At 40.6% G+C, this 9,350-nt stretch overlaps 1 pseudogene; it reads left to right on the top strand.

Moving 5' to 3' along the window:
- The first annotated feature begins 2,272 nt into the window (after positions 1-2,272).
- LOC110331647 lies at positions 2,273-2,719 on the top strand (annotated as a pseudogene).
- The last annotated feature ends 6,631 nt before the right edge of the window (positions 2,720-9,350 follow it).

Below are 9,350 nucleotides of genomic sequence, written 5' to 3'. Positions count from 1 at the left end.
CTTGTGGCTGGCCCCTCAAGGGGAAAGGATGCCTCAGCATGGACCTGCCAAGGCACCCCCTTCCTCCACACCTCACCACACCCCTATAGAATATATCTTATATCTCTTTATCTTTTTATAAACACATTACCTATCAAGTACAAGAAGCATAGAGAACACCAAATAGACTGGACTAGAAAAGAAATTCCTCACAATGCATAATAATCAAAACACTAAATATACAGAACAAGAAAGAATGTTAAAAGATGCAAGTGAAAAAGACTAAGTGCATATAAAGAAAGACCTATCAGAATAACCCCTGGCATTTCAATGGAGATTCTAAAAGCCAAAATGGCCTGAACAGGTGTTCTTAGAAACTCCAAAAGACCACAGGTACAAACCCAGAATACTACACCGAGCAAAACTTGCAATCACAATAGGAGGAGAAAGGCATTCTATGATAAATCCAAATTTAAACAGTATCTATTTACAAATCCAGCTCTGTGGAAGATACTAGAAGGAAATTTTCAATCTGAAGAGGTCAACTCCACCCAGAAATACAAGTAATAAATAATCTCAGCAAACCAAAAGGGGACACACACACACACACACACACACACACACACACACACCACGATACAACAAAATAACCAGAATGAGAAAACACTGCTCAGTGATAACTCTCAATATCAATTGTCTTAATTTCCCAATAAAAAGACACAGGCTGTGCTGTTTGAACAGGCATGGCTCTTATAGACTCATCGGCTTGAATGCTTGGCCCATAGGCCTTTCACAATAACTTCAAAAAAGCCTTGGGGTAACTCTAACCATGCAAGTGAAAGATTTGTATAAATAAACCTTTAAATCATTGAAAAAAACAAATTCAGGAAGATGTCAGAAGATGGGAAGACCTCCCATACTCATGCATCTGTAGGATAAGTCTAATAAAAATGGCGATCCTACCAAAAACAGTCTACAGATTCAATGCAATCCCCATCAAAATTCCAACCCAATTTGTCAAGTCCATGCCAATTTTCAGTTTTATATGGAAACATAAAAATCCCAAGATAACTAAACAACCCTGAGTAATCAGAGAACTGCTGGAGGTACCATCTATTATTGCTGATCTCAGCACTGCAGAGCAGCAGTAACAAAGCCAGCACAGGATTGCCACAAAATAAACACGCTGACCACTTAAGTGGGATTAAAACCCAGACATAAATTCACACACCCATGGATGCCTGATCTTTGATAAAGAAGACAGAAATAAAAAGGGGGAAGATAGTATCTTCAACAAATGGTGATAGGCAAACTGGATGGCTGCACTTAGAAGAATCAAAATAGATCCACACTTACCACCATAGAAAACAGCAAAACTCAACTCCAAATGGATCAAAGGCCTCAACAAAAAACCAGATACACTGAACCTGACAGAAGAGAAGGTGGAGAATAGCGTTGAACACATTGCCATTGGAAAAGACTGCTGAACAGAACACCATTAGCACAGTCACTAAGATCAACAATAAATGGAATCCCACGAAACTGAGAAGCTAATGCATAGCATAGAACACCATCAATTGGCAAAGTGGTAGCCTACAGAATAGAATTTTTTTTTTACCAACTACACATATTTTAGAAGATTAATATCCAAATATATAAAGATCTCAAAATATTAGATATCAGGAAGATAGATTATCCTATTGTAAAAGGAATGGGGATGTTATAGATCTAAACAGACAATTCTCAGAAAAGGAAACTCAAATGGCTGAGATACACCTAAAGAAATGTTCAAGGTCCTTACTTTTCAGGGAAATGCAAATCAAAACTACTTTAAGATTTCATCTTCTACATGTCAGAATGACCAAGAACAATAGAACAAGTTGCCACGCATACTGGCAATGATGTTGAGTCAGGAGCACACTCATCTATTGCAGCAGGAAATACAAACTTGTACAGCCATTATGGAAATCAGTGTGATTATTCCCCCAGGAAGCTGGGAATAGATCTACCTCAAGATCCATCTATACCACTCTTGCACATATACCCAGAAGGATGCCACATCCTACCACAGAGATACTTCCTCAGCCAAGTCCATGACTGCTCTGTTCATGAGAGCTGGAGAATAGAAAGAGCTTAGATGTCCATCAATAGATGAGTAGATAAGGAAAATATGGTAATTTACATAATGGAATATTACTCATCCACCAAAAAAATGAAATATTGAAATTTATAGGTAAGTTTCCCATTGCTTATGCTTATCACAGACACCTGCTGACCTGCTGGCTTTCGAACCATGACCAACCCTGAGTATACATTCATTGCCATAAAGCTAGATGGTGTGCAGTGCAGCCTGGTGGGTGGTATTAGGAGGGATCCCTCCTGGTGGCCATGAAGTTCCTTCAGGCATCTGAAGAATACCTGAAGCATCACTACATTGATCTGAAAGATTGTCTGGTCCTTTCTTCCCAGGGCTGGTGAAGTACAGGAACTCAGCTTCTGTGATGGCCATGGTCTGGGAGAGGCTTAATGTAGTGAAGACAGGCTGGATGGTGTTGAGAGAGACCAGTCCAGCTGATTCTAAGCCAGGCATCATCTGAGGGGATTTCTACATCCAAGCTGACAGGAACAATATTCATGGCAGTGATTCGGTGGAAAGTATTGAGAAGTCGTCATTCTATGCTTTAAGCCTGAAGAACTGATCGACTATAAGTCCTGTGGCCATGGCTGGATCTACAAATAGAAGTGGATAAACTAGGGTCCTTTTCAGCATTACTGATGGGTTCCTGGACACAGCTTTTTATTTAACTGAGTGAATGGATCATCTTTCCTAAAACTATGAACAATAAAGACTTTAAAACTGAAAGAAAAAAAAAGAAGGAAAGAAATTCACAGGTAAATGGTTGGAGTTAGGAAAAAAAAATCACCATGAATAAGGTAACAAAGACCCAGAAATACAATTATGATAGGTATTCATTCACTTATATGTGAACATTAGCTGTTAAGTCTTCAATAAGATACAATCTTTAAAACCACAGAGGTTAGGGACTAAACTAAGGGACTAGGGTACAGGGATGACTCTGCCTAGGAAGGGGAAATAGAATAGAGCGATGCATGGATAAAGTGTGGGGGAGGGGCTGGAGTGGGAGGAACAAATGGAAGAGGGGCAGAGAAAAGGGAATGAAGGAGGGAATGTGTAGAGGGACAGCAATGATTGAGGGCCATGTGAGGGATTGTATGTAAACCTAAACCAGAAGAAGCTTCCTAAGTGATAGACATGTATATTAAGGCAATATAAATAAATCCCCCAAATAATGGGGAATACAGAGCTTCAACTGGACATCTCTCATCACCAAGTGAAACTCCAGTATCAGAAGTGCCCCTATGGGAACCCCAAACAAACCAGGCTATTGCCAAGACTCTTGGTTCCTCTCCACAAACAGAAGGCAAAGGCCAGTTGCTGAAGACAAACACTCTACATAAGTCACTGAACGTGGGTAAGTCAACCCAGGGCCTGTCTTGAGCCTTCACTCACTAGTGTTCACACTACTGGAAGATACTTTCATTGCTACCAAAGGAGAAAGGTAAACACCGACCCAGCTACAAACCCTTCAGTTTACAATGACAACCTGCCTGCCAGATGCACGGGAGCAATCGTGGCAAAACTTGTGAGAACAACTAACAAATATCTGATTGGATCTAAGGCCCATTCCACAGGTGGAACCCATCCTTGACACCACTCAGGTGGCCAAGAACTCAAACTGCATAGGCCAGGGACCTAGGGGGAAACCAAATACTACTGATCTGCTAAAGGGACATAGTGACAAAATGACTCCTAATAACATTCCGCTGTATTTATAGGTCAGTGCCTTGCTCATCCGTCATTAGAGAATCCTCCTCCTGCAGCAGAAAGGAACAAATACAGAGACCCACAGCCAGGCAATGTTCAGAGAGTGAGAGACCTAAATAAGATGTCTCCATTGAGCTCCTCCCTTCAGGGCTCAGGGAACTCTGCAGAAGGGAAGGCAGAAAGAGTGTAAGGCCAGAGGGGTGGAGGACACCAAAACCCAGGGCCTTCTAATCACAGCAGGATCAATGCACATATGACCTCAAAAGGACCGAGGCAGCGTGCACGGAGCCTGCACGGGTCTGCACCAGAGAGAGCCCCAACACTAGGAGAGGAAGTGGGCGCAAGCCCCCATCCCTATCCCAGAAGCTATCTTTGATTTATAGCTACTCAAAAATGAAAAGTTAGTTTTATCCTATGGAGTCTCACTAGGGATACAAGCCACTCCCAAAGGCAGGCCCCATGCTCAAGCTACTAAATAACCAACACAAAACAAACTTCATGGTATTTTAGGGGGTCCTTTTTCTCATAAATGTTTTGTTGGGGTATTTTTTTTTAATCTTACAGTCCTTTGTGTATATATTGTGGCTTCTAGTCTTCTAGTGTTTTATGAGATTCCTGTATGTGTGAATAAGGGTGTCTCTGTGCCTATATGTGTTTTTTATTTGGCTCTTTTTTCTTTTGTTTTATGTTTTGGTTTTTTTTTTCTCATTCCAACTTGTGTGTTTTGTTTTATCTTATCTTGTTTAAACAATTGTTCTTTATGTTCCTTTGGTTTCTACAGAGAGAAAAAAAGAGTTTGGGTGCTGATGGGAAGGCAGGTAGGGGAAGATTTCAGAGGAGCTCAGAATATATTGTATGAAAAAAATCATTTTCAATAAAAGAAAAACAGAAAAATTCAAAATAAAAAAAAAAACAAATTCAAAGTCATGTACTCGTGACTCTTGGAATGACAGTCCCACATCTTAATATTAAACTCCAGCCAGTTTGTATATCTTTCCAGCAATCCTGGAAGATTAAAGCTTAATTCTATTTTAAAAAAAGAAAAGATAGGGAAGAAACAACCAAATCACAGAATGGCTCATATAATTGACCAGATATTTCTCAAAAGAAGAAATACAATTGAGTCACAACTATATTTGAAGTATTCAACATCATTAGCCATCAGGGAAATGTGTATTAACACTACTTTGAAATTCCATCTCTGCCCAGTCAGAATGACTATCATAAAGAAAAAGAACATTACAGATGCTGGCAAGGATGTGAGGAAGGGGAGTACTTACCCATTGTTGATGGGATTATAAGTTATTGTAGCCAATATGCAAATCAGTGTGGAGGTTTCTCACAGAGCTAAAAATAGACCTACCATATGATGGAGTTATACCCCTCCAGGGCACATACCCAAAGAACCCCAAATCCTACCACAGAGATGCTTGCACATCCATGTCCACTGCTGCTCTACTCAAAGGAAATGGAGTCCGCTTAGGTGTCCATCAGCTGATGGCTGGATGAGAATGTGGCATGGATACACAGTGGCATTTTTATTGGCTAGAAAAAAAAATGAAATTGGAAAATCTGCAGGGAATGAGTCTAACTGAAAAATATTGCACTAAATGAGGGGAACCAGACTCTTCAGAAAGGCAAGTATTTCATGTCCTAGTGGTAAACCTCAACATTTGTGTGCTTGTTTTGAAATGTCCACAGGAGCAGGTAAGAGATCCCAAGGGGCAAGAGGAAAGTGAAACATGTGATTTGAAAGTAGAGAGAAGAGGAGTGCTACAGGTTAACAGTGTAAGTGGGGATGAGGGCAGAGAGACAGGAAGAGGAGGAGGTGGGGAGGCGAGCTAATACAAGTATATATGGAGTGCCCTTATGAAAACAAATATGTCATAAGCTAATTGGAAACATTTACTTTAAAAAGAAGTTTTGACAATGGTGGACAGGTCAGACTCTAGACTACTAGATCATAGACTTAGATATAGGTCATAGACAACCTACTACTGTTGTTTTGTTAAATTGGCATACTGCTGGGCTGCCTTCTAAATACTTATATTTATACCCATAGATGGGCACTGAACCTTGAGTGGAGAAGCTTGAGTGAGCAGCAGTCAATGCCAAGGCTCACACCTGGTCAAGTTGCTGAGAATGAATGACTGCTGAGTGTTCATCCCTAAATGGGACATCAGTGTTCCCAAGGCTCGGGGAACACTGGGGAAGAAGCAGCAGAAAGGATGTAAGAGCTAGAGAATAGGGAGGAGGAGTGTTCCAAAGGGCTGGTTTCCGGACATGTCCGCCATTGCCCTTATGAACTCTTTGCAGTTATGGTTGCCTGCCTAAGACCAAGTCGTCCAGATCAATTAGTATTTAGAAGGTAGCATCAGCTGGACTTGGTAGATTACAAAACAAGGAGGAGGAAAATGACATGAAAGCAAGAAAGGCTTTTGGAGAAGTGCGAGGGGGATCTGGGAATAAGTAGAACAAGATATAATGTATACATGTATGAAATTGTCAAATAAAACTCTAAAAGCATCTCCTATTCTCCACAAGCTACTTTTCCAATTATATATGTCTATGTATTCATGTGCTTGACTGTCTCCTTTCAAATACAAACTATAGAGAGAATGCATAGAGTTTGTTCATTGTTATGTCTGAAACAAAGCAAGCTCTCAGTGTGTATCATTGAACAAATGAACCAATGATGGGGATTTCCAAACACAAGGAGATCAAAAGATGCTAGGTGTCTAACATTTCTACAGATACTACAAGAACCTGTAGGGGAAAACACAGAACCAAACACAGCCTGGAGAGACTCAGAGACCACTACCTAGAGGAAGCAATGTTAGGAATTGGACCACCAAGAGGCTCAAACTAGACAAATGGGGATTAGGAGAACAAAATTTAAACAACATGTGGTTATTTTGTAATTTGTTCTTACAGTTCTTCAAATTATTCTTCTGTGTCTTTTCTGTACTAAGGATGCCCAGGTGTGGACGAATGCAGCTTATAGATGAACCACCAAATATGAAGATACAGAAATACTGTAAATTATAGTATTGTGGCTTGAATTTTAAGTGCCCTCCAGGAGGCATATGATTTATTTCTTTTATTTTAGGAGTATAGGTGTGTATATCTGGGTACCATACACATGCCCAGTGTCTATAGAGGCCACAGAAGGGCATCAGAACCCCTGGAACTGAAGTTGCAGATAGTTATGAGTCATCCTGTTAATACTGGGAGCCAGATGCACTAAGGCATCTCTCTGATCCCCAGGATCATGTTTTAAATGTTTGCTTTCTAGTTTATGATGTCACTTTGAAGCCGGTGAAGGCTTTAGGAAGTTTTGCCTGCTTGGTAGAGGTAGTTCATCAGGGATTACCCTTTAAATAACGTTTTACTCTTGTGTTCCAGCTCTGCGTGTTCTGCTTCCAGGCCCAGGCCCAATGTGAACAGTCACTGCTGTGTACTCCTCCTCCACAAGGTGTGTTAATCCTGAGAGTCAAAGAAAACAAAACAAAACAAAAACAAACAAACAAAACCCACCACCATTTTGAGCCAAAATTGAAGCAGGCTTTATTAAATATTAAATATTGATCAAGAGATTATCTTTGGTCAGGACCAGTCCCTGGTATTTCCCAGCTGGAATGGCTTTGAGCCACAGGCTGCAGGGACTTATAAGGACAAACCTGTAGGTCACCATACTTTGCCCTGAGGCTTTGTTATTTCCCAAGAACTACAATTCCCAGCATTCCAAGTTATCCGGTTCCTGGGCAAGTGGCACTTATAGGTTAATTTCAGGCACTACAGCTGTCATGTTTTACCTTTCTTACCATGAATGGATTGTGACCCTCTGAAACCATAGGTCAAGATAAAATTTTCTCTCTTAAATTAGCAACAAGAAAAATTAGCCAGTACAAGTGGCAACACAATGTAGACCTGCCTGAAGAACATATTATAGAAAATTGGTAGGGACAAACACATAGTATATGCTGATTGATACATGTCACTAAAGGTAAGATTTCATAGAAGCAGAGAATGGTAGTGGTTATTTGTAGCTGTACACTGGCTACTTTGTGGGTTCTTTCTTCCACCCTTCTCCATCCTCTTTCTTTTATCCTTTCAACCCCTAACACTGGATAGGAGAGGGAATAAGGATAGAGGGGAAAGGGGGCGCTGCTCTCATTAGTCTCCTTCCTGCTGGTTAGGCAGCATCAACTTCCTTGGGACAAGTTTGATCTTTACTGTCAGAATACCTGATTTCTTGTTTCTTCTTTGCACGTGACTACTTAACAATTCATGACCAACAGCAACCAACCAATAACTAACAACCTATCCCCTGGGTACTATTACTTACATACCCTCTGAAAAGTCCCCACAGTTCCAAATGTCACAATCTCAGAAGCCTATTTGCTGCTGGCAAATCACACCCCTGCTAGAGCATGAGTAAATAATAATCAGCTGCTGTGGCAATCTGAAGCAGCCCCATACCCCACACCTGGGATTAAAATGAAACCATATTCTCATAATATTTCTGGGTTTTTTATTTTTTTAAGAAACCAAGCTTTGAAACTGTTCCTACAGTTACTAGAGAAAGGTTGACTAAATAAATGGGTTCATAAATCTCATGGGATAGGGGTGACTTGTTAGTGCTCTACACCACAGTAAGATAACTCTAATTAACACTAATTAGTTGTCTGTTTCAAAACAGCTAAATGAGAGAATTTTAAATGTTACCAACAGAAAAACTTAATAGACATCTGAGATGATGGATAAGCTAATTATCATGATTCGATTATTATATACTGTATATATGCATCAAAATATGCTGTTCCCAGAAAGATGTGTCAACATAATGTGTCAAAAATCATTTGAAATTTTATTGAGAGTCTCCCTATGTTGCCCCCAGACTAGTGTGTGCGTGGGGGGGGGTGTATGGGTGTGGATGTATTGTGTATGTTTGGGACAATACACCACATGTGTGTACATGTATGTAAAGTCCATAAGTTGACACTATTTGTCTTCTTCAATTGTTTTCCACCTTATTTTTTTGAGCTAGAGCTTCTTTTGAAACCTGGATCTCACAAGTTAGGCAATGCTGGCTGCCTGCAAACATCAGGGCTCCTTCTGTCTCTACCTCGCCAGCACTGGGATAGCAAGTGAACAGTATTGTGCCCCACTTTTTTTTGTAGGAAGAATGGGGTCTTGAACTCAGGTCTTCCTTTTTGTGTGTCAAGAAATTTGGGGGCTGAACTATTTTCCCAGTCCCTTGGGTTGGTCCCTTGAAAGACTTGAAATTCTCCTGCTTCAGCTTCTCAAGTGGATGTGTATCTCCATACCTGGCCTTTGTAGGCTTTTCAGGACAAGATTCGGAGCTTAGAGGTTGGTGGAATATGATTAGCTTTGTTCCAAGTGGTGCATACAAATGGTACCCTTGTGGACCAGAATGGAAGCTTTCAAGAAAGACATGGAGCCTAAAAGAAGGAAAATGGAGATGGTGTGTTGGAGGGAGGGGTGGAAGGAGAGGGGGAGG

Source organism: Mus pahari, chromosome 1, assembly GCF_900095145.1.
Source record: "Mus pahari chromosome 1, PAHARI_EIJ_v1.1, whole genome shotgun sequence".
In the NCBI taxonomy this organism is placed as follows: Eukaryota; Metazoa; Chordata; class Mammalia; order Rodentia; family Muridae; genus Mus; species Mus pahari.
The sequence above is the reverse complement of the archived record's forward strand: the minus strand, read 5'-3'. Positions and strand labels throughout refer to the sequence as shown.